This window comes from Lontra canadensis, unplaced genomic scaffold, assembly GCF_010015895.1.
Source record: "Lontra canadensis isolate GAN:19392208 unplaced genomic scaffold, GSC_riverotter_1.0 scaffold16, whole genome shotgun sequence".
NCBI classification, from domain to species: domain Eukaryota; kingdom Metazoa; phylum Chordata; class Mammalia; order Carnivora; family Mustelidae; genus Lontra; species Lontra canadensis.
Genome location: NW_022631010.1, coordinates 12748523 through 12774198, shown reverse-complemented (window position 1 = coordinate 12774198; position 25676 = coordinate 12748523). Strand labels below are relative to the sequence as shown.

The 25676-nt window shown below is 44.3% G+C and overlaps 1 protein-coding gene across 2 annotated transcripts in view; it reads right to left on the bottom strand.

Annotated features, from left to right (window-relative positions):
* Positions 1–25455, bottom strand: part of SNAP25 (synaptosome associated protein 25) — an 84136-nt gene extending 58681 nt beyond the window's left edge. The window contains exon 1 of one of the 2 annotated variants that reach the window (XM_032859181.1): positions 25281–25455. The gene's annotated coding sequence lies outside the window, so the exon portion shown is untranslated. The remainder of the gene's footprint in view (positions 1–25280) is intronic. The other variant, XM_032859180.1, reaches the window with a different exon arrangement.
* Between the last annotated feature and the right edge of the window lie 221 nt (positions 25456–25676).

The window sequence follows — 25676 nt, the reverse complement described above, 5'->3', positions numbered from 1 at the left end:
TGGTGAACACTCATAGCACATCCATTCTTTCTGGATTTCAAAGGGACACTGAAACTCTTTACAGTTGAAAAGGTGGCAATTTAGTAGACTTGTCTGGAAAGTGGCTTATCCCCCACAAGCAAGCAGTTTTCACTTGGGTTCTGTGTGTAGATGATGACAGAAGTATCCCCTACACACACCCATCATGGTCAAGGTAGCTTGCCTCTATTCTTTCTTCTCTGTAAAATGTTTTAACCAAACGTCAGCATTTCCTGGGCTCAGCATCTTTCAGTCTTTATTGATAAGGAGAATCTCGCAAGTGCAGTTTTCCCTCCTTCTCAATAAATAGGTCAGCCCCCTTTAACTCTTTCCTCCCATCTTCTACTCCCAGCCCACATACCCTTACAGACGTGCACAGAACATGCATGCCTATCACTCTTTCTTTTGCTCCAAACCAGGAAAATTCAATGTGAGACTATTCTTTAAAATATAATGGCCAAGAATCAGTTCAGAATCAATATGGCCCCAGCAAAACCACCAGAATTCTGAGTTTTCCCAGCAGGCTTCAGACAGAAATGGAACGAACATATTCAAGCATAAAATGAATTCCAAATAGCTCCACTAAATAACACCAGAGCAGGAGAGTGCTTTTTACCTGGGCTGAAGGACACGCTGCTTTGAAGTCTTAGATGTCAGTAAAGATACGTTTAAAATTTCAACCATGATGTCAATGAACGTACTTTTATTCCTTGCCAATTTTGGAAGCAGGAAGTCGATTTTATATGGGGATAAGATGGAACAAAGGAAGAGACATAGCTTGTGATTTACATGTACTCCTGAGATTTCAAATATAGATACAGCTTCAAATATGGAAAATATAAGCAAGTCACAGCACCTTCTCATAAGTTTAGTTATAAATCCATTTAAAAGCACATATTGAGGGGCACCTGGGTGGCTCAGTGGGTTAAAGCCTCTGCCTTCAGATCAGGTCATGATCCCAGGTTCCTGGGTTTGAGCCCTGAATCAGGCTCTCTGCTTAGCAGGGAGCCTACTTCCCTTCCTCTCTCTCTGCCTGCCCCTCTGCCCACTTGTGATCTCTGTCTATCAAATAAATAAATAAAATCTTTAAAAAAATAAAAAATAAATAAAAGCACATATTGAGGGACACTTGGGTGGCTTTATTGGTTAAGTGTCTCTCTGACTCTGGTCACTTCAGTTCAGGTCATGATCTCAGGCTCTTGAGGTCAAGCCCCATGTGGGGCTCTGTGCGCAGTAGGGAGTCTGCTTGAGATTCTCTCTCTCCACCTCTCTGCTCCCTCTGCCCACTCCAACCCCACGCTCAGGATGCACACTTTTTGTCTCTTCAAAAAAAAAAAAAAGACCAAAACATTAATGTGTGGAATTTTTTGTGTGTGTATATGTAAAAGATAGATAAGATGGCATTCTTGTCACCATTTCGGGTGTAAGAATATGGGTCTGGGACATACCCAGGGTGAGGACTTAAATGCAATACTTTGAAATCCAGAGAAATAGCATTTTTTTTTTAGACTCAAAGATTCAAATGAATATTCGTTTTCCCGGAACACATTTTGATAGCTAATCTAAGTTCTCCCAATCAGGAATTTCCTTTGCATTACTAAACTCTCGACATAAAAATGAAGGAGGGTGGGTTGATTTCCTTAAGTGTAGAAGACAAAGCATGAAGGGATGTGGTTTGAATGGTCCAGATTCTTTGACGCCAACCATCAGTTCCAGGTACTGAAAGAGATGTCCTGCGCACTCTGATCTCCCTAAAATCAAAGACATGCTGGATTTCCCCATTAAAGAAGAAATCAACAGAGGTGAGAGAGAGGAGACTTCTTAGGGAAAGGATGTCTAACAACAGCTGGTTTTGGGGGAGAATCAGAATGTTCCTTAATCTTTCCAAACACCTCCACTCTCCTTTCCTTACCCCACCCCCACTTGCCTGGTATGTCCTGACTGAAGATTTCACAGATATTTTCCCTGACTGGGCTCCCTTCCCTAATGCAGCCAACCCCCCCCCCCACCCTTTTAAACAGCATCACTACACTCACTCATACACTACACTCAACATACTTATTGTAGCATCTGGTTGTGGTTACCAACATGGACCTGAGAGTGAGACTGCCTCAATTCAAATCCTGGCTCTGCCACTCACTCTCCGTGTGTCTCAGATAGCCAAGCTCCTTCACCTCATTGAACCTCAGTTTCCTTCTCAGTAAAATGGGGATAATAATAGTTGTTACCTCATAGGATTTTTATGAAGAAGAAGTGAGGCAATATTTATGAAAATGATCAGTGTGGTGCCTGGTGTATGGTAAATGCTAAAGAAGTGTTCATTTAAGAGGTAAACATTCCGGAATGAGTTTTTAATATATCCCTCTCACATGTAAGTTTCAACTTAGTGTTTCATGTCACTGAGGTGCACTAGATATCTGATTCACAAGGTTGGAGTAGGGAAGGTATTACTAGTATTATTACTACTGTCAATAGTTAACACTTACCAAATGCTTGCTCTATAGTCAGAACTATATGGATTATCTAATTCATCTTTGCAGTAACTCTTAGAAATAGATACTCCATTGACACCTATTTGTCAGATGAGAAAACTGAGGCTCAGCAGGGACTAAGCACCTGCCCAAGGTAATACGGCCAGGAACTACTGGCTCATTCATAGGGGGTTGGAGGAGTATGCCAAGTCCTGGATCATTTGAGAAAGTTTGCACAGTAATGATTGGGAACCAAGCGAAGAGATCAGGACAGTATGGTGGCCATGAAAACACGCCCTTTGGATTTTTGCCTGGAGGTAGGGCTTGATTACTACCTCCTCCCCTCCCCCCACGCACGTAAACACATAAACCTTGATGTTGGACAAGACTCAGTGACAGGTTTCCAAAGATTAGAATAAGAGAAGGGAAAAAAGAGTAACTTCACAGTGGAGTCACCTGGCAAACGCTATCCTGGGTGAACAGTGAAGTTTAACGTCACCATTGACATCATATGGATTTGCTAGATGTGAGATGATGGGTGGGGCACTTCACTTCTGCCATATTCTTTCCCTAGTCTAATAATGAGAAGAAGAGACAAACCCAGATTGGATGACATTCCGTGGGTACCTGGCCAATTCTTCTCAAGACTATCAAGGTCATGAAGAACAAAGAAAGATGGAGAAACTATCACAGGAAGGAAACGGGGAGACACAACAACTAAATGCAGTGTGGTACCTGGAATTGCAACAGCCATCTTAGAATTCCGCCCCCCACGCCAGGGAAAGCCCGGTTCTTCTTCCATCAGTCGGCCACGTGCTCCTACTCCAGAGGGCACCTGAATGCACGTCACACAGTCAGGGGCCTCCCAAACGACCGTTTCTCAGCGGCTGGGCTTCGTTCTGAACCGGGTAATTTTGATGTTTGCAGACCTGCCTGCTGGCCTGAGTTAGGGCCTGCGTGCATTTTCCTGACCTTGATTGCCTCAATCCACAATCATCGCTCCAGAAGAGGCGAGGCTCGCAGAACCCTGGAAAAGCAGGCAGGGGGCTCTAGAGGATTTGACTTTGTGTTCGCTGTCAGCGTCCTGGAAAGTGATGCCAATGGCTCGGATCGCTCTGTGGAGCCAGCAATCACCGCAGGCTTGCGGTGGGGGGTGTCCCCAGCATGAGCTGTGGAAACGCCTGTGGGAAGCAGCTGCTGGGGGTACTAGGGATGTCCTGCAGCCTTGCTGAGCTTCCACAGGGCCAAACAAGAGGTCTGGGGCTGCCCACCCCATTCACGGGAGGTCAGCGTTCCTGTGGGGTCCTCGGCATTCTGAACCCTGCCGAAGCTGGGCTGCTTTGAGCCAGAAAGAGCAGTAGAGGCCTTGACCAGAAAGTCAGGGACTGGGACGTGTCTCCAGGGGCACGCTGGCGTGGGGAGGGGGCCTACAATCAGGGCCAGGGTGATCTCTCTGTTCGGTGACCTCCAGGCGGCCTGGCAATGCCTCTAGAACCCGAATGGGCATCTGGTGGGTTGAACCAGATGGCTTCTCTTTAGCAGCCATCCGTCCTCCCTTCCGCTGTCATCTACCACGTGTTTATCACATGCTAGACAGGAGGTTAAAATCGGGTAAGGCCATAACAAGGGAGGAAGGGAAGGCCCTTCTGAGGAGATGGCAGCTAAGCTGCAGACAAGGAGGGACCCATGATGGTGGGGACAGTATTTCCAAAGGTTGGTGCAAAGCTCTGAGGCAGGAGCCAGGCAGGTGTTTGCACGTCTTGTGGGCTGGTGCCCCTGCAGATAGGGAGTAACAAGGATCTGGGCAGGCATCTCTGGCAGCCATGACTTTCCCCCAGCGGACCGGGGGAGGGGAGGGGGAGATAACCAGGCCATGAAGCATTCGCTGCAAGAAAACTTTAGAGCCCAAATTTTCCAAAATAAATGAATTGAGCTAACATGGGAGACCTGTTACAGAAGGAAGCTCTTGTTACCCACAAGTTCTCTTCAAAAACCCTTTAAACAGTCAGCTCCCACTATGCATTTAAAATAAGAATTGATTTACTGGTGTTCCATTCACCCAGCTTCTCAGGAATAAATTCAGCCCATGCTGGAAAGTGTCAAAAACCAAGCTGCATACGGAATAAAACCAAGCACAGAGATGAGCGAATCGCAAAGGCTTGTGACCTGCAAGCCCGGAGACCCAAGGCTGTGGGAACAGTGAGTTCCAAGTTCCCCACACACTGAGGGATTTGTATGGGATAAATACAGAAGCTGTTTGGCTTTTTCAGCTGATTGGTTGCCTCATGGTCTGTCTAGTTTACCTGGGGAGCTGAGTCAGGGGAACAATGAATCCAGAGATGGCATGAACAGACTCGGAGTTTGGGGGATTGGCTGGGTCCTCTGCTGATTTCTGAGAAGAACTGTAAATTCCTGTAAGGTCAGGTTAAGTTTCCTTAACTCACCTGTGTTAAACAGCTCCATTTTGTCCTTGACCTAAGTAACTCCATTTTAGTTTGGTTCTACAAAGGTTACACCTAAATATCCATTTAGCTAATGTAGAAGAAGATTAGGAGTAGGCCCACCTACCCAGTACCCTCAGTACCCCCAGAGTCTCCCACCAGAGAGATCTAAATCTGCTTCTGAGAGTAGATGTGGCCTGTTCACAAGGAGTACAGGTCTAGGAGGAACCCCTGCACTATGATCACAGGAAAGTGCCAGTAGCTCAGGAGTGGGACCACCTTAACACAGCATTACTTAAAAACTGCCTTCACTGCTCAACTGTGTAGCTCTTAAGAATGTAGACCAGGGGTTTCCAAAACTTGTCTGCACATCAGAATTGCTTAAGATCTTATAAAAGTTCCAAAGCCAGGCCATATCCTAAACCGATCAAATCACAACTTCTGGGGGGCAGTTTTAAACAAACTTTTTGCTTTGGAATCGTTTTAGATTTGCAGGAAAGTTGTGAAGATGGCATACCTCCCCCCTGATGAAGGTATACTCTTCATCCAATTTCTCCCACTGTTAACACCTGCCACACAGGCTCCGCGTGGAAACTCCTCCCATTGAGTGTGGGTGGCTTCTGTGAATAAGACGGGATGTCACTCTGTAATCAGGTAATATGGAGAAGGTAAAGGGATTCTGCATGTGTGATCAAGGTACCCCAAACAGATGGCTTTGAGATCACTGGTGGGCCTGGCCTGATCAGGTGAAAGCCCTCCCAAGAGGGCTGGGCGGGCCTTCTAACGAAATTTTTCTAAGCATATCCTGCCGCTGACCTGGAAAAGGTAAACTGCAATGCGGTGAGAGGTCCTGCGGGGGGACCAGGTGATGAGGACCTGAGAAGGATTCCAGCCTGACAGCCAGCCAGGAAACTGGACCCTGGGTCCTACCAGGCAAGGAACTGAATTCCACCAACAACCTGAATGAGCTTGGAAGTGGACCTCAGGCTCCTGATGAGAACGCAGCTCTGGCAGCTTGTGAGACTCTGAGCAGAGAGCCCATCCATGTCGTGCCCACAATCATGACCAGTGGAAACTGTGAGATAATAAATGCTGCTTGAAGCCTCTGGGTTTGCTGTCCTGACACAGCAGGAAATAAATGCTTCTGGGTTCCAGAAAGGCCTCTGTGCATTCCTGGTGTAGCCTCCTGAAATCAGAGGGCTTCTACCCCCTATCTGCCTCTGTTGCTCCACTTAGGAAAGCCTTGTGGGTGTTGTGGTATAGGGTGGGGGATCTAGTTAACAGGTGTTAATTTAACAAAGTCACAAGAGTATCTTTACTTGTTAGTGAGGGTTTTGGGGTTGAAGGCTTCCCAACATTTCTTCCAGCTTGACGTTCCCTGATTCTGTGATGTAACCCCCACACGGGGGCACAGAGTTGGCACAGCACACCATGCATTCTAAAGGGCCTAGAGAGTTGTGGCCCAAGATGGGGTTCAAAACTACCCTAAATGCCAAAGGCCCCTACTCTTCCTTCTCTGCTAAAACACTTTGGATTTTAAAATGGTCATTTAAAAATGGTCTATTTGGGGGCAACTGGGTGGCTCAGTCCATTATACATCTGCCTCTTGATTTCGGCTCAGGTCATGATCTCAGGGTGGTGAGATTGAGCCCCATATCAGGCTCTGTGCTGAGCATGGAGCCTGCATGGGATTCTCTCTCCCTCTCCCCCTGTCCCCCCAACCAACCTGCTCATGCTCTCTCTCTCAAAAAATAAAAAAATTAAAATTAAAAATAAAAATGGTCTATTTGGATCCATGGTATACAATTTGCACTCACAGGTCTATAACAAGCCGTTTTCCATCACAGACCTCAGCCCCATTCTTTCACTTCTTGTAGTTCCAACTTTATCTTCTGGTTGGTTCTGGGAGAGGTGGACAGAATGGGCTGCTCCCCGGTACTGGCCCCTGAGCACCAGCGGTAATATTGGCACTGATGCTCTAGGATATTGTTTTTCGAAAGGATCGTATGTGTTTCATGAAGTCAGACATACTCTCTCTGAAATGGTGCCGTGCAGCATTGTTTTGCACCCCACCTGCCCCCTTTATGTTCCTTTGCCACCCGGAGGCTGAAGCTCTGTGTTTACTGCAGGGTGTCCTCCCCAAGACAGCGAGAGCTGCTGCCTTCCTCCCACTCCCCTGCTGGCAGGCTGGAATTAATTATTCCCTCTCCTGGTCCTCACCTCATGCCATTCTATTTTTAAAATATTAATAACAGTAAATTGGGACTTGCATTTTGGCCCGATGCTCAAAAACAAGCCACTTGCTGCCTGTTTGCATGGAGTCCCTGGGGTGAAAACTGAAATCAGCCCTCAAGTCACGAGATGTCACAGAGAGATGGTTCCCTGATTCCTTTGGCAGGATATCGGAAACAGCAGGACCTGCCAAAGTGCCGACACATGCTGGTTGAAGGAGGACAGATCACGGGTGGATGTGAGTTGAGGGTTGTTTAAAGACCTAGAGAGTCAAAGACGTAATGAGGTTGGAGAAAGAGGTCACCATGGCCAGGGTCGGGGGTCTGGAGGATGGGAGGGACAGCCCCCCTGCCCTGAGAGAGGGTTTGCAATACCAAAGAGGCTGTAGGTAATTCCCTGGAACCAGCTTGAGAACTAGAGATGAAAGAACAGGACAGACAAAGAAGAGAGAAGAGATTCTGGAAGATGGTGGCACAGGGGCTGGACGGGGCTGAGGCTTCTCTCAAATGAGGAGAATCGTACCCTGACCTAATTGGGTGGTGGTTTACCGTGGAATGGAGTTGAGACTTGAAGGTGGACCAGGATGGGAATCTTGGCTCTGCCATTTTCAGGCCGAGGGACTAGAGGTAATTTATTAACCTCACTGAACCTCACTTTCTCATCTGTAGAATGAAACCAATAATCCCTCCTTGCAGTTTGTCGTGGCAAGCAAATGAGATGATGTGCCCCCAAACCTTAGCTTACTGCCTAGCCTATGGGTGCTGAGTGAATGGTACCCAGTAGGAGCCCAGTGAATATGTGTTAAATAAACACAGGACTAAATCATCAATGCACCAAAGCTCGAGACAGGTATTGTGATGCTTGGGGTGTCTGGAGGTGATAGCTGATACAGTGGTACCAGCCATTCTTAATGCCCCACCTGTATCTCCTTGGCCCCCACCTTTCCTGTACATTCTGAGAGCTACTCAAGCTATGACTTCCTACTGTGGGGATTTCTCCAGTCTCAGGAGTAGGCTGGGCTTCCCACAGGGCTGGAGGCAAGTTTATACCCCTGGGAACAGCCCTTAGCCAATGAAGGATGGGAGAGCTTCGCAAATACTCCAGATTCCTTGCCTTTTGGATGAAGCATTCTGGGACTGAGGCCCAGCAGGTGGTAACCTGCCCATACCCACCTCTGTGCTCCCTCCTCATTCTCTTACTTCCCTGCTCACCTACCAGCCTTCCCATATGATATGCGTACTAACATCCCTCTTCAGAGTCTGCTTCTGGAAGGACCCAACGTGAGCTAGCACTCTGACTCAAGAATTTAGAAACCTTTAAGTTGTGTGTGTGTGGTGGGAGAGCTCAGTAAAGACGAGGGTGCAGGATCTAAAAGAGAACAATTCTTCTGCTCAGGGTCTGAGCTTCAGGAGTCTGCCATCTGATATGTGAAGTGAGCTGAGAAAATGTACAGCAGGACTCAGAATACTCTTTGAAGTGTGGGACTAGACAGCTGGGTGAGTCAGACATCCCCTGTTCATCTACGGAATAACTAAGACGAGGGCTCCGGTGGGACCTGCTGGGAGGCCCAGCGCAGGTGCCTGGCTGGTTTTCCATGACGCAGCAGCACAGTTGAAAAGCCTTCAGGGTTTTTTCCACTGCCTCCTCCCTTGGGTTCCCATTTCCAAAGTGCTCATTGGGCAGAGGATGGGCTGAGAATTGTTTCTACCATTATGGGGAGCTCTTGCAATTAGAGCAGAAAGAAGAGTTTGCTTAAACAGGGAAGGCTTCTGGAAGGAAAGGAAAAAACAAAAACAAAAACAAAACAAAAACACTTCAAATACAACTGCCCTCACCAAGGCCAGCCCAGGCAAAATTTCAGGTAAAGAAATGTTGGGCACCTGGGTGGCTCAGTTGTTAAGCGTCTGCCTTTGGCTCAGGTCATGATCCCAGGGTTCTGGGATGGAGCCCTGCATCGGGCTCCCTGCTCTGCAGGGAGTCTGCTTCTCCCTCTCCTACTCACCCTGCTTGTGTTTCCTCCCTCGCTGTGTCTCTCTCTGTCAAATAAATAAATAAAATCTTTAAAAAAGAAAGAAAGAAAGAAAGATCATCACCAAACAATAAGAAGGTGATTTTTTTTTTTTTCAGTCTGAATCCAGAAAGGCTTACTCATCCTTAATGCTCAGAGGAGAAAATTTTCCTTTTGCCTACCCCGTGAATTTACCAGACATCTGGGGCTGTGGTTGTTTGGTCAACTTGGAGAGATATAGCAAGATGTTCCAGGTGCCTCCTTGACCCAAGGAGTCAAAAACTTACGCCCAGGGGCTCTAAGTTTGGCAGGTTAATAATAAACCATGCCTAAATTCCCTGATTTTAGTGGCATTTGGTGGGAGTTGTCTAGCCCCAGGATGGACAGGCAGAGCCTGATGCCTAACCTGTGGTAGATGGAAGGGCTTTCTCTGTCTAATGCTCCCAAGTTTGCCGGGAGCTGTGGTAGATAATTTTGCAAAAATGGTTGGAAGAACTCCCCTCTCGGTGTCTCTAGTTTCTCCCATACTGACTCTGTGCTTGGCCATGAGACTTACTTTGGCTAATGGGACAATAGCAAATGTGACCTAAACAGACTTGAAAAGTGCTTCCATAGTGGTGTTCACCCTTTCTGTTTTCGGATGATGACAGATATGTGATCTAGTTACCTGCCACTCTAGCCCACACCCAGTACCAATCACCATTCATGGAAGTGAGGATGTTACAGACCGACAAGACCCCAGAAGTCTACCAGCTGACTGGTAGTCAACTGGTAGTCAACATTGCTAGACCCCAGAAGTCTACCAGCTGACTGGTAGTCAACTGGGAGTCAACTGGCAGTCAACCTAGCTAACCCAGAGGCCCAAGAACAATAAGAAATTGCTGTTTTAGGTTTGGGGATAATTTGTTACGCAGCAAAAAATAACTGCTTTGGGGAACCCCAGGTATTGCCTGTGCCCACATGACATGTAGATCAATCCTTTCTTCCTCTCCATTGGCTTACTCCCACCCCCACACTGGGAGCACTGGAGGGGGTCCTGAACCCTGATGTGGTTCTTGAACCCAGTAGAAACCTCAGATGTCTTCTAGGATTATGCCATGGTTGTTACAGATATCTCAAAATATATATTCTCATCACCACTTGAAATTGTGGTTGTTGTTAGACTCTCCACCAAATATTGCTATTTTATGCTGTACTTTTTAAAAGATCATGTATTACTATATCATAAATTATAAAAAATTTTGATAATTGTATTTCAATACAACTTGTTTCTTATGAGAGCTTACATATTCTATTTTATACATTAAAACAATGTCACTCTGCAAAGGGATTCATAGCTGTCACCAGATTGCCAGCAGGGTCAGTGGGAAAAGCAAAAAGCTAATTGTATTCAGATTTTTAAAAAGTAAAAAAATTGGTTGGTCTATTTAGTGCAATTTATTTGCCCCATCTTAGCTCTCAAAATATTGATTTAACTTATGAAGACATCTCAAGGGAAGAATTGTGGCAAAATAACCCAAGAAACTTCTTGTATTTGATTCTGGCAGGTCACAGAACCACCACAAATGCCATAATTTTGGCAGGCCGCAGAAGATACTCAAATATCTCTAGGATAGAGGAAGATAACAGAACCAAATGGACTGAACCAGGTATAAAAAGTTTTGTAGTGTTAGGCTCTATGGCAAATTGAAGGGGACATATGCTGCCTTAAGGCATTCGTATTTAAGATATCTGCAAATCCAGCACTGGCCAAATAAAGTAAGTTTTGGGGTCATCTTAGGCCGAAGGCCACTAGTTCGCCATCCATGAATTAGGAACAGAACTGGACATCTGGCCAACCTTCATCCTTGAGCTGGCCCTGCCTTTGACTAATTTGACTGCCTTTTTCAGGGCAGTCTGATTCTTTTTTTTTTTTTTTTTAAGATTTTATTTATTTATTTTACAGAGATCACAAGTAGTCAGAGAGGCAGGCAGAGAGAGAGAGAGGGAAGCAGGCTCCCTGCTGAGCAGAAAGCCCGATGCGGGACTTGATCCCAAGACCCTGAGATCATGACCTGAGCCAAAGGCAGAGGCTTAACCACTGAGCCACCCAGGTGCCCCCATGGCAGTCAGATTCTTAGGCCCCAGTCTTTAGATCTGAAAAATGGTTATTTTTTGTTTTCTTTTGCCATCTTTCCTGCCAGAGCTGCCATGACGTTTTAAAAATTAGGTCATAGCAGGAGAAACAATTTGGAAAAAAGAAGCAAGTATCACTAAACACTTACAGGGTGAATTAAGACAAGTGTTTGGTAAGTGACCTGATAAAAATTATGTCTGTGTATATAGGACACATAATATGACTTACTATGTCTGCCAAGAAACTGGTTCTTCCCCCAATCGAATCATGTGGTTCCAGCCTCCAAGTCCTACTCTCCCTAACACTTCACATTCACAGCTGAGGGGCGTAGGTGAGTACTTGCCCAGAGCTAGATCAACCAGGGTCTTTCCCCAAGATTTCTGAACGTGGGGTACAGGAAACAAATGGCAGTGCCTTTTCCATAGTGGATGTGTAGGAAGAACAAATTGGGTGCCACGTTTCTGGTACGTGGAAGGAGGAACTGGGTTTTTCAAAGAGAAAGCAGAGTCAGTGTTCAGAAGGAATCAAGGACAGGAGGGAAAGCGTGAACCTCCATAGTAAACTTCTGCTTTTCCCATGGTTTGGCTGTTCAACATTTACTTGCATTCTCTGAGCCAGTCAATCCCCATTTTTGCCAAAACCACTTATATTTGGGTTTTTGTTATGTGCAAAACCTAAAAGACATAAGCCATACAGCCAACCTTTTCGGGAAGCTCTGCCTGGCAGCTGAGAATCATAAGAATGTTCCTTCCTTGCTTTTACAGACGTTGGGTCACCATCCGAGGCCAAAGGCCTCGGAGGGTAACAACAGACTGAGAGATTTCCGGCCTGGAGTGCGGCCCCATGCTGGGGAGAAAAGTGAAAGAGGTGAAGGCAGAAGTGGCAAGGCAGACCAGGGCAGCGGAAGCAGCACTCAACTGTGAGCCAACAGCCCTGGCTGCAAACACTTAAGCTGCGGTCTGGTAAGTCATTTATCTCTGGGCCTGGTCATGTGTCATTTTTAAAAATGCCATTTGTGAAGTCTGCCCCAGCAACCCAAATGCGTGATTCTACACAGAAAAGAAGGGCAATGTGAGCCAGCAGAATCCTTTCTTTCCTCAAGGGCAGTTGGTGCTGGGGTCCAGAGCAGAAAATAAGAAACTGCAGGGATGTGTGAAAAGCGGTCATGTCCCCTCCTTGTACCTGTGACAGTTTATGGAGGAGACCAAAAGAGGAGTCATGGGAATGGCTGTATCGTTTGCACAGTGGGTACATTTTCCTCTCTGGTATCCTTCAGGCTGGCTCAGCAGAAAGAAGAAAGGGGCTTCCTAGTCATCTGGTGCAATTTTACATTTTGAGAGGTTTTGGAGTGCAGATTCTAGGAGCAAGAGATTGAGCCATTGTTGCAGGGGGAGAAAAGTATAAAAAGGAGCCCTGCATCCCCCACCTAAGACTCCTGTCCTCAGTGAGTAGAGACTTCTAGCCAGTGGCCCAGGATAGCGCCTCTCTCTCTAAGTTCCTGGTCACAGCTTTTGTGAGGCAGAGACAGTGAAAATACCTCATCCTCATCAGACCCTGTTTAAGATGAATGTGAACACTTGAGGAGCTCCTAAGATCGCTAGCACGTTAGTTCTGAAACTTGAGCCTGCCTCAGAATCACCTGGAGGGGATGAAAACAGACTCCACCCCTCCCCACTGCACTGGAGTTTCAGATTGTGTAGGTGTGGAGTGGGGCCTCAGAACAGCATTTCTAACAACCCCTCCGGTGATGATGATGATGATGATGCTGGTCCAAAGACCCTCGCCTAAGAATCAGTGTCCTAATGTAATGGGTCACTGATTGTGGAGGGTCAGTAATACTGCACTTAGGATCTTAAGTTCAAACTCAAGTTTTCTCTCGTATGAGCCATGTGGAAGAAGGAGGAACTTTTCTGATGTTCAAAGACTCATCAATTCCTACCTTGTCCCTTAAAATGGGAACCTCCACTCTTTGGGAAGACCAGTACTGGGAAGAGACCTTCCACCATCCTCTCCAACTCTTTCTTTATTTGCCCCAGCTCAAGTACTCTGTGAGATAGGAAATCGGCAGTGAGCAATCAGAGCTCATGGTGGCTCCCAACTTTCTCTCTCCCATCTTGGTTTTTTCTCTCAGATTTGTCTGCTCCAAGCTGCAAACCTCCTGAGAAAGATTCTGTGCTTTGGGAAGGATGGATGGAGAAGGAAGGTAGGACCTTAGGTTTCTAGATGTTCTGATTACACATATCTCTGCAGCCCTTTCTCCCTTGGTGGGTCCCAATGTAGACTTGGAGCAGAACTCATCTGACTCCGGCTGCTGGTCCTAACCATTTTTTCCCTAGTCAGGCTAAAACAGAAAGCCTGATATTTGGATCACTAACCCCAGTTAATGTATCCACTGGTTCATGGAGAGGGGACAGGCAGCACTTAGCACCTTGAAAGGACCTTTATCAAACAGTATCCTCTCTAAGTATAGAAAATAACACCCACCACTTAGAAGGTTGCTGTACAAATTAAGTATAATACTAGCTACAGTAGGGAGTGCCTGGGTGGCTCATTTGGTTAACTGTCAGACCCTTGATTGCGGCTCAGGTTGTGATCTGAGGGTCCCAGGATCTAGCCTCTTGTGAGGCTCTGTGTTCAACGCTGAGTGTGCTTGAGATTCTCTCTCTTTCCGCCCCTCCCCCTACTTGCCCACATGCTCTCTCTCTCTCAAATAAATGCATAAAATGTTAAAAAAAAAAAAATACTAGCTACTAGTATACTAGACCATCCTATACTTGTAGTGTACTAGTTCTATACCAGTATAATAGACTAAAATATAGTAACTAGTACATAGTAGATGCTCAAAAGACAATGTGAGTTTCAAAAATTTTCCCAAAAAGCTCTCCTATCCTCAAGGCCTAGATGCACAGGACTTTTCCCAAAAGCAGAATCTGAGGTCATGGCCATAGGCAGGGTTGCTTTGGGGGATCTGGAACTTGGAAGAGAAATCATTCTGTGAATGCGACATAGCAGCATCCATTTTGCAGCTCATGTAACTCACCTATGCAGGTTTTATATTTATTGGCTTATGAATAAAACTAAAGCTTTTGACAATGAGGTGAGATGGGCCGGAATCTTGTGCCCAAGGCCGCCTCCAAGAAAACATCTGTGTTTGCACCTCTCTGCTTGCATATTGTGTGCACATACAAAACACACACGCACGCACACAATATTTAGTAAGGAATCCAACCCTCCCCGACAAAAAACCTCACACAAAGCTGAATACAAAATGAGGCCAACAGATGTAGCTTCGGTAACGATTCACAAAATAGCTTACAGCAAATTTCTTTTTCTTAAGCTAAAGAAGAGCAGGAAATTTTGCATACCATCTCTTTTTAACTCATTAAGGGCCTTAAGTCCCCAGGCACCAAGCAAAAGGGGACCAGTGTTTAAACCATAACTGAGCCTCTTGTGTCTCCAAACGCTATCCGGAGACTCACGGGGCCACTCCGTAAGCAGAGATGCTTTTAAAAATCCTCCCCCAAGTAGAAAAACCAGACTGTTGACACATTTTCCCATTTTAACATGCATGCTGCGCAAACTAAGATATAATGATACCAAGACCTATGTCTTTAAGCAAACTCAACATTATAAAGAGGAAAAGAAGCATACGGCCTTCACATCATCTGCAGTAAAAATCTGGCATGGTAAATGATGGCTACTAGAGCATGGTAACAACAGTTTCCTCCTGGATTGCAGAGTGATGGAAGGAATAGACCTTGACAAGCATTAGCTCCTTTAAGTCTCATGACAACCACGTGACATACGTAAGGCAGCTATTGCTTGCTTTTTATAGACGTGAAAATTGAGGCTCAATTCAGGTTACATAAGTTGGTCTGGGTCCTATAATTGCAGTGGCAGAAATGGGCCAAGTATGCAACCATTTCTCTCAATGCAGTGCTCAAGGAGCTTGCTGGATACTTTGTTTCTCCTGGTTCCCCATACTACCATATCTCACCTGACTTTCTAGCCCAGAGGACTGAGTTTTTTTGGATTTTGCTGACTCATGTTCTACATGTCCAGAGCATGCTTTCTGTTAGAGCTCAATGGACTGTATGCAACTGATGGAAAAATTCATAGGGCGATGGGAAAAAACACAGGCTTTGCAGTCAGAGATGAGAATTTTAAGCTCTTTTAAGGTTGCCATAGAGATTCAATGAGATAATGTATGCGAATGGTCTAGTGTACCATACCACAGTCATTCCATAAGTTAGTTAGCTTTTTCTTGTGTTCATCAAGTGGTAGCCTTGTTTGCAGCTGGCAAAAGTAGGGTGCAGGGTAACTGACCCATGGTTTTAGACTTGTTTCATGAGAAGGGCTGGGGAAAAAGAAATGCAAAATTCAGTCCTTAGCTGGTAACAGCATTCTTTTTTTTTTTTTTTTTTTCTAAAGATAAATGGGAGTGATTTACCACATCATGCCTCAGTTTATTTTTCTCTCCTAGGCAAGAGAACACTGGATGTTTGAAAGGAAAAGTTAGCATTTTCTGGGACGCCAACTCAACCATGCCATCATTCTAACAGAGAAGAAGCAAATACATAACCCAGAAAATGAAAGTTGGCTGAAGAACCACGCTATCCCCCAGTGACTATGATATGTGTGGACAGCGGCATCAAAAACATCTTTTTCATCTTAGTAAAAAGTAAAGAATTTTAGCTGTGTATTTTATATAAGTCAAATAGCTTGGCTCTGTATGTAATTTGACTTAAATCACTCATAGGCAATGGCTTTTCATCCCTGAATACAAACCTGCTTTTGGCCACACTGTCCTTGAGAATCACCTGAGTCTTCATCAGCATTTTAACCCCTGACTCATAGGTGATAAAAGAGCAGGTCAGAAAGAAGAAACTATTTGCCAAATTTGGTAGCTAGCTGAGGTGAACACAAGGGCTTCGTTGGCATCAACTTCATTCCAACAGTTAGGGTGAATATGCGTTCCTGAGTTGTTCTGATCGTAACATTTGGTTAATAAAAGGAGGAATTACTTACAGTAGTAGAATTCTTTTTTCTGCAAAGGGGTGGTTGGTATTCCCATTCACTCACTCATGTCCTGTATACCTGGTGTGTGACAGGCATTGTTACCAAGGATTCAAAAATGGTTAACATATTGCCCTTGCTCTCAAAAATTTTATAGTCTGTTAAGGAAGAAAAATGCACATGCAATTACAAAGCTATGTGAGAAATCATATAAGGGAGATGGAAGCTCATTGGGAGGAAAGGGTACATTTCTAAAGGCAAGAGTTGGGAGCCTAATACATACTTCTACTTGATCCTGAATCTTTGAAACCTTGTTTCAAGACAGGAAGTTCCCAGAGGAGGTAAGTGGATTGGCTTGGGAAGTACTGTCATCAAAAAATGCTGCTCTTTCTCTCAGTCACCCTATTCTTGCGTTGTTCCATGACCTTTATAGTCAGGGCTAGGTTTTCTGACTGAGGAGGTACCATGTTCTTCAAAGCTTGATCTGTTTCCCCCATGACTGGTGGGAAGGATCTATAGAGAGAGAGGTCCCAATTGACTGGGATATATGTACTTAAAGGAAATGTTAGTGATATCTTAGTTGATTGCCATGTCCATAGAGACAAATTTACATAAGGGCATATCTTACACATTTACTGAATTCCTTGATGACTGAGGGTGTTAATACATATTCTGTTTAAGATGTAGCAATTCTTCTATGGATACTGACCACTCAGTAGAAACCTTCAATCAATTGCGCATATTGAATAGAGAGCCACATTCTTTTCTAAGTTGGGTTAATATCTTAGATTAAAAAAGGGATTCTATGTGAAACACGTCTTCTAAAATAATAACATGTCAAAAGGGGATGCCCAGAAAAATGCACTGAGGGCAGAAATGTGCATGCTTTATTTTCTGTTCTATCTTCGGTAATCAGTACAGTGTTTCCCTGGCACATGACAGATGCTCAATAAATATTTGTTGAATTAATTAATGAATGAAAAGTGCCATAATGACAGCTGATTTAAGTTTGAAGAATACTAGGGAGAGTCATCTTAGAATTGGAAAAATTGGATATGATCAGCAATTTCCCTGGCCCGGCCTAAATCAGGAATGTTATCTTGATTTCTAGTGTTACAGTGAGGTTACAATAGGATTTCCCAATAAAATAAAAAATTCACTTGACAGGACTATTGCATAGTCTTCCTAGCAGACACATGGGCATGTATGTCCCTCTACTTTCTGTTTATCAATGGATAAGTCACGGTCTGATTTACTTAGAGCTGTCAGATGGATCTTGGACTAACTGCAGAGAAATTCAAGAAATGCATGGCTTAGCAATTTGTCAGTCATTATTTTTTTGAAACTGTACAAAGGATGAATATGAAGAAAGGAAATCAGCAATTTGGCCTGAGAGTCCCCATCGCAAAGGAATTCTGTCCAACTTGCAGAATTCTCAGAACTATACAAAGGGATTTGTCTGAAATAGGAGCAGGGCCAGAGTGCAGTGCAAATCTGGCCTCAGGGGGGCACCTCTGAGGCTTTCATTTTCAGAAGTGCTGCCCTCAGTAAAGAAGAGAAGCCACTGGCTCAAGCCTGCAGACCTGAAGAGTCATCTCCCAAGTTCAAAACCTGTGACAGGTGGGATTTGGTTATAGGAAATGGTGGGGAAGTGATGAGACCAGAACCTACCATTTTAGTGGGAATAGAATCTTGCTCTTCAAGTATAAAATGGACCGTTTTGGAGGATGGAGGAGATAAGGGAGCCGAAAGCACAAAACAGTCTCAATTTAAGACACGAGAGCATTAGCCATCTCTGGGTACTAGGAACCAAATCAGGTCAACAACAACAACAACAAAAACCCCAAAGCAGAAGAAAAGATTAGTGAGTTTAGTTCCCCCTTCACAGGAAACACAATTTGGCTTCCTTTACTAGCTATGAGGATCATGTGTATTTTTCCACGACCACAGAAAGCCCATCCATAAAGCTAGTGCTGCTGTCATGCAGCATCAAGCTGGTGATGACACTGTCATTTACTTTCAATTTCTCTAGAGTGATCACTGAGCATTTAAAAGGAAACACGAACCCTTCCACAGGATTGTCCCCCATCTCTTCTAGGGGATACAGATTTGTTCTTATCATCGGTTAAATCACTACCAAGGCTAACCTCTGAGAGTCAGCAGTGAAGAAGTCAGTTAGGATCTCCTCTTGTAATGCCATGCTTTACTCTGGTAAAATGCTGCTCAAACATTGCAGGAGGAACGGGATTTTAGCAACAAGGAGAACATGGCTTTTCTGGAGCATGGGACTTCAATTCACATGTGACTCTGAGTTTAATTAATAAACATTGTACTGCCAGCTGCTAGCCTCTGAACTGTAAGTCTCAGAGGCTTTGAGGCTTCACCTTCTCTTTGTCCCTTGACCTTTAAGGCTTTTTTTTTTTAATAAAGATTTTATTTATTTATTTGACAGACAGAGATGACCAATAGGCAGAGAGGCAGGCAGAGAGAGAGGAGGAAGCAGGCTCCCTGCCCAGCAGAGAGCCCGATGCAGGGGCTTGATCCCAGGACCCTGAGATCATGACTGGAGCCAAAGGCAGAGGCTTTAACCCACTGAGCCACCCAGGCACCCCCTTAAGGCTTTTTTAAATGTTATTTTCCCTCCCCACCCTTAACCCATCCATCAAACTTGATTAGTTTTTGAGCTAGCTAATAATATTACGTGATTCAAATCACATGAAATTGTTATGTTTTAAGTACTTAAGAGCTCACAGATTCTACGAAAGTGTTTTCCTTTTTTTCCAAGTGGCAGAGGAAGAAAGAGGAGAAATGAAGAAATAGTAGCTAATAAACTGCTTTAGGTCTAGAAAGGGATAAAAAAATTAATTAGGCTGGGAAAAGAATTATAAGAAGTTTAGGCAGGTTGTAGGAAACAGTCTGTGCCAGAGAACAATAAATCTGATTGAGAAGGATGAAAGGTCCCCAAAACACTGATGGCTCAGATCAGGGCTTTGAGGAAAAAGCCAGGATTTCTGAAGTCTGACCATAAAGACTTCAGAAAGATGATGTGAAAGAAATTACTGGGAGAGGGGGAAAGAGAAAGAGAGAGAGGGAATGAGAAATTGAAGAGGAGGGAGACTGTGGATGTAAATTAATCTCATAATGGGGGTGGGAATCAGGTCGGGTACTGAAGCAATGTTAAGGCAGAGCCTGCTGAGATCAACAGGTCACTGGACCCAGACCTACTATCCAGAGTTTTCAGCACCAATTTCATTAACTTCTGAATAGTACAGATATTGGAAAATATTAGTCCAGATCTGCCATTCTATAGATAAACTGAGTTCAGTGGTGGTTGAGTGACTTATGTAAAGATAGGGGGACTCCACTCCCAAACAGGAAATTACAAGCAGATGCTTCAGGGCTAGAACTGGGTCTCCTGGCTCCTGATCAGCATCTTAGCCATCGTGCCCTGCAGCCCAACCTAGGGGGAAAAGATACTGGAAAAGAAATCATGTACATTCTCTGGGCCCGATTTGGCCGATATGAAAAATGTGGATGATGCAAGAGGTCGTGTAGTAGACAGTTAATGGCTTAGTCTCTGGACTCAGAGTGATCACACTTAAATCCTAGCTCTGCTCTGTGATCTTAAGCAAGTTTCTTAGCCTTCCGTTGCCTCAGTTTGCTCATCTGTAAAATGGAAATAGTAACGATACCCTGAATACAGGGTTGTTATGCAGATTTACTGAACTGGTACAGGTAAAAGCTTTTAGAATTAGTGGCTCACTCTTCTCCCCCATAGGCCTATTCTGATTAATCGTGGCTTTGGGTATCTGTTCTTCTACATGAGAGCTATGGCTTACTAAATGTTATCTAATATCATATATGAACGCATCCTATAACTGTGGTTTGCAGTATTCATTTAGAAATCAGAAACTGGTGGTACATTTATATTGGGTGAAATGCTTTGAAATCCTTGTGAGGAAAATTATGTAGCAGTGAGTACCTATTATCATTAGAGCAGTGACAGTAATTCTGACACTGCAGCTAGAGTTCTCTGGAAATTTCCCTGAAATGTCTTGCCCCTTTTACAACTAATTATACTTTAAAACCCTTTCTGCACTCACCATGTCCTGCTTCCTCAGTGCTATACGGTGTCTCTTCCCTCCCTCTTGATAGGCCCTCTACATTCAGTTTAAAAACCTCCAGTTTGACCTCCTCTGAAACGTCACTATTTCCAAATTCCCCCCAGGGAATCGTCTTGGAAATCAACATGTTATCCTAAGGATGTCTCACCTGCCAGTGTTTCGGTGAAGAACAGATGAGCATAGTCCCTCGACACTTCCGCGTGAGAATTGAAATAGCAACAAGATCTATGTCTGCAACTGCCACTTATTCCTCCGCATGGAGTCTCTGACTATTTCAGTACAGCAGTTCTGACAGCATTTGTAATTCTGAAGCTCTGCTGTGAGAGTGGTAGCCATAAGATTAAAAACGAAATAGGTATAGTTCAGATCTTGAGCTAGTCCTGGAGTAACGGGGACTCAGCAGAGTCAGCTAGGATGGTAGGGAAAGAAATAGGCTATCTGTCCACCTCACCTCAGTTTTCCAAAAATTTACTATAGTTTTTTTTTTTTCTTCCAGTTTTAGCTACGTGGGACTGGTTGTATATGTCAGGCTGCCTGAAACATGCACAGAAAAAGTGGCGTCTATTTTCATTCAGCCAGCTAGTGTATGTTACAAAGGAGAATGCTCCAAGGATTCAAGAGTGCTCTGCAAGTTTACTGTGCATGTGTACCTTCTGGGTACTTCTCATTCCTGGTTTCTTTTTTTTTTTTTTTTTTGCATTATATTCTTTTTTTTTTTTTTTTTTTAGATTTTTATTTATTTATTTATTTGACACACAGAGAAAGAAATCACAAGTAGTCAGAGAGGCAGGCAGAGAGAGAGGGGGAAGCAGGCTCTCCGCAGAGCAGAGAGCCCGATGCGGGACTTGATCCCAGGACCCTGAGATCATGACCTGAGCTGAAGGCAGAGGCTTAACCCACTGAGCCACCCAGGCGCCCTCATTCCTGGTTTCTTGACTTGGTTTGCAATCTTTCTGATAGGTGCTCATCTTGAATAATTTGTTCTAGTTAATAATGAAAATTTGAACCTTATCATTAACTTCTAGGCAGACTCATAAGTCCATGTATATCCTGAGAAGGGATCTTAAAGGATGCCTAAATGAGAACTGATTTTTTTTTCTTCTAATTAATCATCCTTTATACCAATTTACTCCCCTCTATTTCTGGAGGAAGGCAAATGTAATCCATTCTGGAAACAGCAGTTCCCAGATGTTAAGAAGGACCTGGTTACTTTATTATATCAGCTTCTGCTCTGAAATTAACTTTAGAAAATAAAGCACTAAATCATCAACTTGGTATTCAAAGCCTTCCATAGAAGGCTTCAAGTCTCTGTTCCAGCATATTCCCCAACATAAGCTACTCACTACCCAAATGGATGGATATTTGCTGTCCATAACTTGGGCCTGCCTTATGTGTAGTTCTGCCTATGCTATAACTTTTACTCAGCAGATTTCCCCCACTTCTCCAACCTCCAAAAATCAGCTGATGTACTGCCTTCTTGCTCAGATCATTCTAGTCCAATGCAATATTGTCCTCCTTAGAATTTACCTTCTTTATTTCTGGTCACACTCAGTGGGCAAATCATTATATATTCCCTTCATGATTTTTCTTCCACTGTTTTATTGTATTTCATTCTGGTATTATTTATTAATTTTTGTTGTTCATTATTTTTACTAAGATTATTACATGCTAAACTTACTGAGGTCAAAGACCATATAAGCATGAGACTTTATATCCTCCATGGGGTTCATTTATGTATCTGGTGCTCATTGATTGGTCAATATCTTCCTATCACGTCAGTCCTTGCTGACAAGGGATGACACTGCAGAAATGTATCTACGCTGAGGCTGACAACACCAATTTTCTTACCTTTATAGAATTGAAAAGCAGCTCCATAATGTGAGAAAAATGGTTTTTTCATAGTACATCATACAAAAGAGCAGATTTATCTATTTTTATCCTTCATGTCTCCACTCTCAATCTCTTTCTCAAGTTATCTTTTATTTCTACTAATCATCAAAACCTACACGTTCTGCTGAAGGCTGGCTGCTATAGGAAGAGGTGCCACTGGCAGAAATATTAGTCTTCTGGTTGATAAACACCACTCTGGGGCTAACACTTAAGAGTTTAGGAATGCCATTAGACAAGCTAATTAAGGGGCGGTTTATTGTGTTTGTGCATGTGTGGTTGTGCATGTTTAACAAAATAGGAATAAAACTGAAATTCTTGGGAGATTTTTACCATGGAGAGGTTAAGAAGATTATAAACTGTTTCACATTCTGAATGCCAAGGTGATAATGCAGAAAATGCCAATGAACAAACAAGCAGGTACCATCAGAGGGTCTGCATGAATGTTTCCTGGCACATCCTGATGTCCATCTGCTCCGGCCTCTTCTTGCCGTATTGCCCTGGATGTTTAAAATTTAAAACAGAAAATCTCTTCATTTTTTTTCCTGAAGCTTATCAATAATATAAATGTTAAATTCATGCTTCAATTATGTTTTTCTTTAATTTCTCAGTACGCTGTTCTAGAATTAGCTCCATAATTGTGCACATCGCCACTTCTTTCCAGATCTTTGCCCTTTGCCAGCTCCACTGCGGTCTTCTACCTCCACCCCCCATCCCCCCAGTCTTCCACTAGCAAACAAACCCAGCAGTAATTACTAATGTCCAAGCACGTAATTCCGGCAGCGTTAGGCTTTTTCATTTGACGCAACTACGCAGAGCTGTCTGGACATGCAGCATGAAGTCAAAGCATTTTTAAAGACTCCTACCCATCTTTTCTCCCCTCCTCGCATCACTAAAACACAGTTGTTTATTTCGCTTGCAGATTGCAGAGTTATAAAATTTTTCCATGCACTTACGTACCCCTGAATATTAATTTTACAACTATATACAGTAATAGATCAGTATATACTCATATGGAAACACATGGTTATCCATGAAATAGAAAAACATTAAGAAATAAATAGCCGGCAGTGAAAGTACCTCCTCTATATTGACAGGGCATTTTAGGAGCTCTAGTATAGAAATGATTGGAGTTATGACTTACAAAAACAATCCAAGATCTTACTGTGAGGCTTTTCAAAGATTCATGACAGTGTTTCTTTTAATGCGCTGCATAGATTCCCACCTATGACGCTGTTACTCTTATTTAACAGCTGTTCAAATAGTACAGTTTTGCTCCTGGTCATTTTATGCCAATTTTAGTTATATCAAACAGCAGGAAATATCCCAGTGGTAATTTTTTTCACTCAGAGGCCCCAAGCCTCAGAATAGAAAATGGTTAAAGTACTTATCACTGTCTCAGCAAAATCCTGCAGTGCTGTAATAGAAATTGCAGTAGATCTTTAGGTCAGAGTCTGGTTTCAATCTAACACCTGCATTACCCTGAAGGACACAGTTGGATTTTCCTGAGGAAAACCAGTCTTAATGATGTTCAAATCAGAAACTATCAGCTTGAGATAACTAAGGTCCATAGGAAACACTTCCACTCACTCTGAAACCATGGCCAAAGAGATTAAATCTATACCCTGTAGGACCTGTAATATTTCTCAGAGATGTATTTTTGTGAGTGTGTGCTTATGTTCATGCCTAATTACTAGCATGGGGGAGAAGGAAGGGGAAGAAGGATTTGTTCTTAAAGTTGATTCTGCTTAGTTCAACTACCCCCTCTTTTCTTAATCAAATAAAAATATATATGGAAATATCATGTTGGTATCTACATATATACCTCATTCATACCCACTGAAGATCTGCAGACAAACTCTGTGTTAAAAACAAAACCCTTGATATCCAATTGGAGGATGAGTGCAGATTTTTTTTTAATTTAAGAAATGTGTTTATTTTCGATCTAAAAGGGGGGAAGGGGGTAACATGAAAATTTCCACAAGTAGACTTATTTTTTTGAAGCTATGAAGGAGCTGAGGATGGGAGAGGTAATTAATTGCCTGCAAAGGAGTCCTGTGAGCAGGATTTATTTTTTTCTTTTTTAAAATTGTTAACCTACTATGCCTTCTCTATTAGGGAGTCTCTGTGAGAGCGGGGTCTCAGAGAGGCAATTTGGTCTCCAGCCCTAAACACCCAGCTCTGGCCAGGCATCTCTGCCGCGGGTAGATGCGGCGCTGCTGCCGGACCGCTGTCCGCGGTGCTGAAAGGTCGCGGGCGCCCTCGAGAGCCCTCGGTATTGCTGTCCAGGGTGCTGACTGCGGGCCGCCGCAGTCCCCAAGGCGAGCCCACCCCCGCCAGCCCTCCGCAGAGCCCTCCCACACAGCACGACCCGCCCGCCTTCCGCCAGCCTGCAGTTGACGTGAAGCAGGCGGCATAAATCAAGTCCGCGGGGCATGGAGGCTGCAGCTCGGCTTGCCCGGGGCGGGAACTCCCCCTTCTGCTTTCGCCTCCCCAGCGCCCACAACCTGCCTGTTCCCTAATTCTTCCCTGGATAATAGCGCCTTAACGACAACAGTCAAAATAACAGGGTCAGAACGACAGGGTTTGTTTGTTTTGGTCTACAGAAAACAAAATAAAAAACCTAGCAGCCTAAACATCTCTGAAAACTGCATCGCAAAATGGAAGAGAGAGAGTCCCACTACTGTTTCGAAAGAGTAAGTTATTATTCGGTACGTATCCTTGCGCTTCCTTCCCATCGCTCCATCTGCAATGTCCCCATTCCTCTCTTCCCCAAGCAGCTCACCTAGAAAATACTTTATAAAGCCCCAGACCGGAGCTATCCCAACGCGCACACACGGAATACCGCACCCTAGGTGCACAAATACTTGTATTTGCCCAAGCTCACTTGGTCTCCCTGGCTGTGGCACCCTCTGGGTATGCAGCCATCCAAAACCAGAACCACGACCCGAGGTGGAGGCTCCTTACCTTGGCTTCTTCAGAGGGTGGTGTTCGCCCGGCCCCTTGCAGGTTGCAAGTGTGGAGGAGCGGCCAAGCAGGGAGGGAAGGAGAGACAGCGCCTGACCTCCCCGAGGTTTCGTCTTCAATGCAACGTGAGCTCTGCCCTCATCAAAGATGGCCGTCCCTTTTGACGTCAGCAGCTTTTAATAGCCCTCTCTCGGAGGGGCGGGGAGGAAGTGTGTCGAGGGGAGGGCGGAGGGAGGATGGAGGCTGGCGGTGGGAGGGGAGGAGCCGAGTTGTGCGGAGCACTTGACTCAGCTCCCCGTGCGCTTTACTGCAAACCTTCGTATTTCAGGGTTTATTATAAACACCTGAACGGGACGATTCTTAAATGACTCCATTTTCACACCCCGTGTCAGGCAA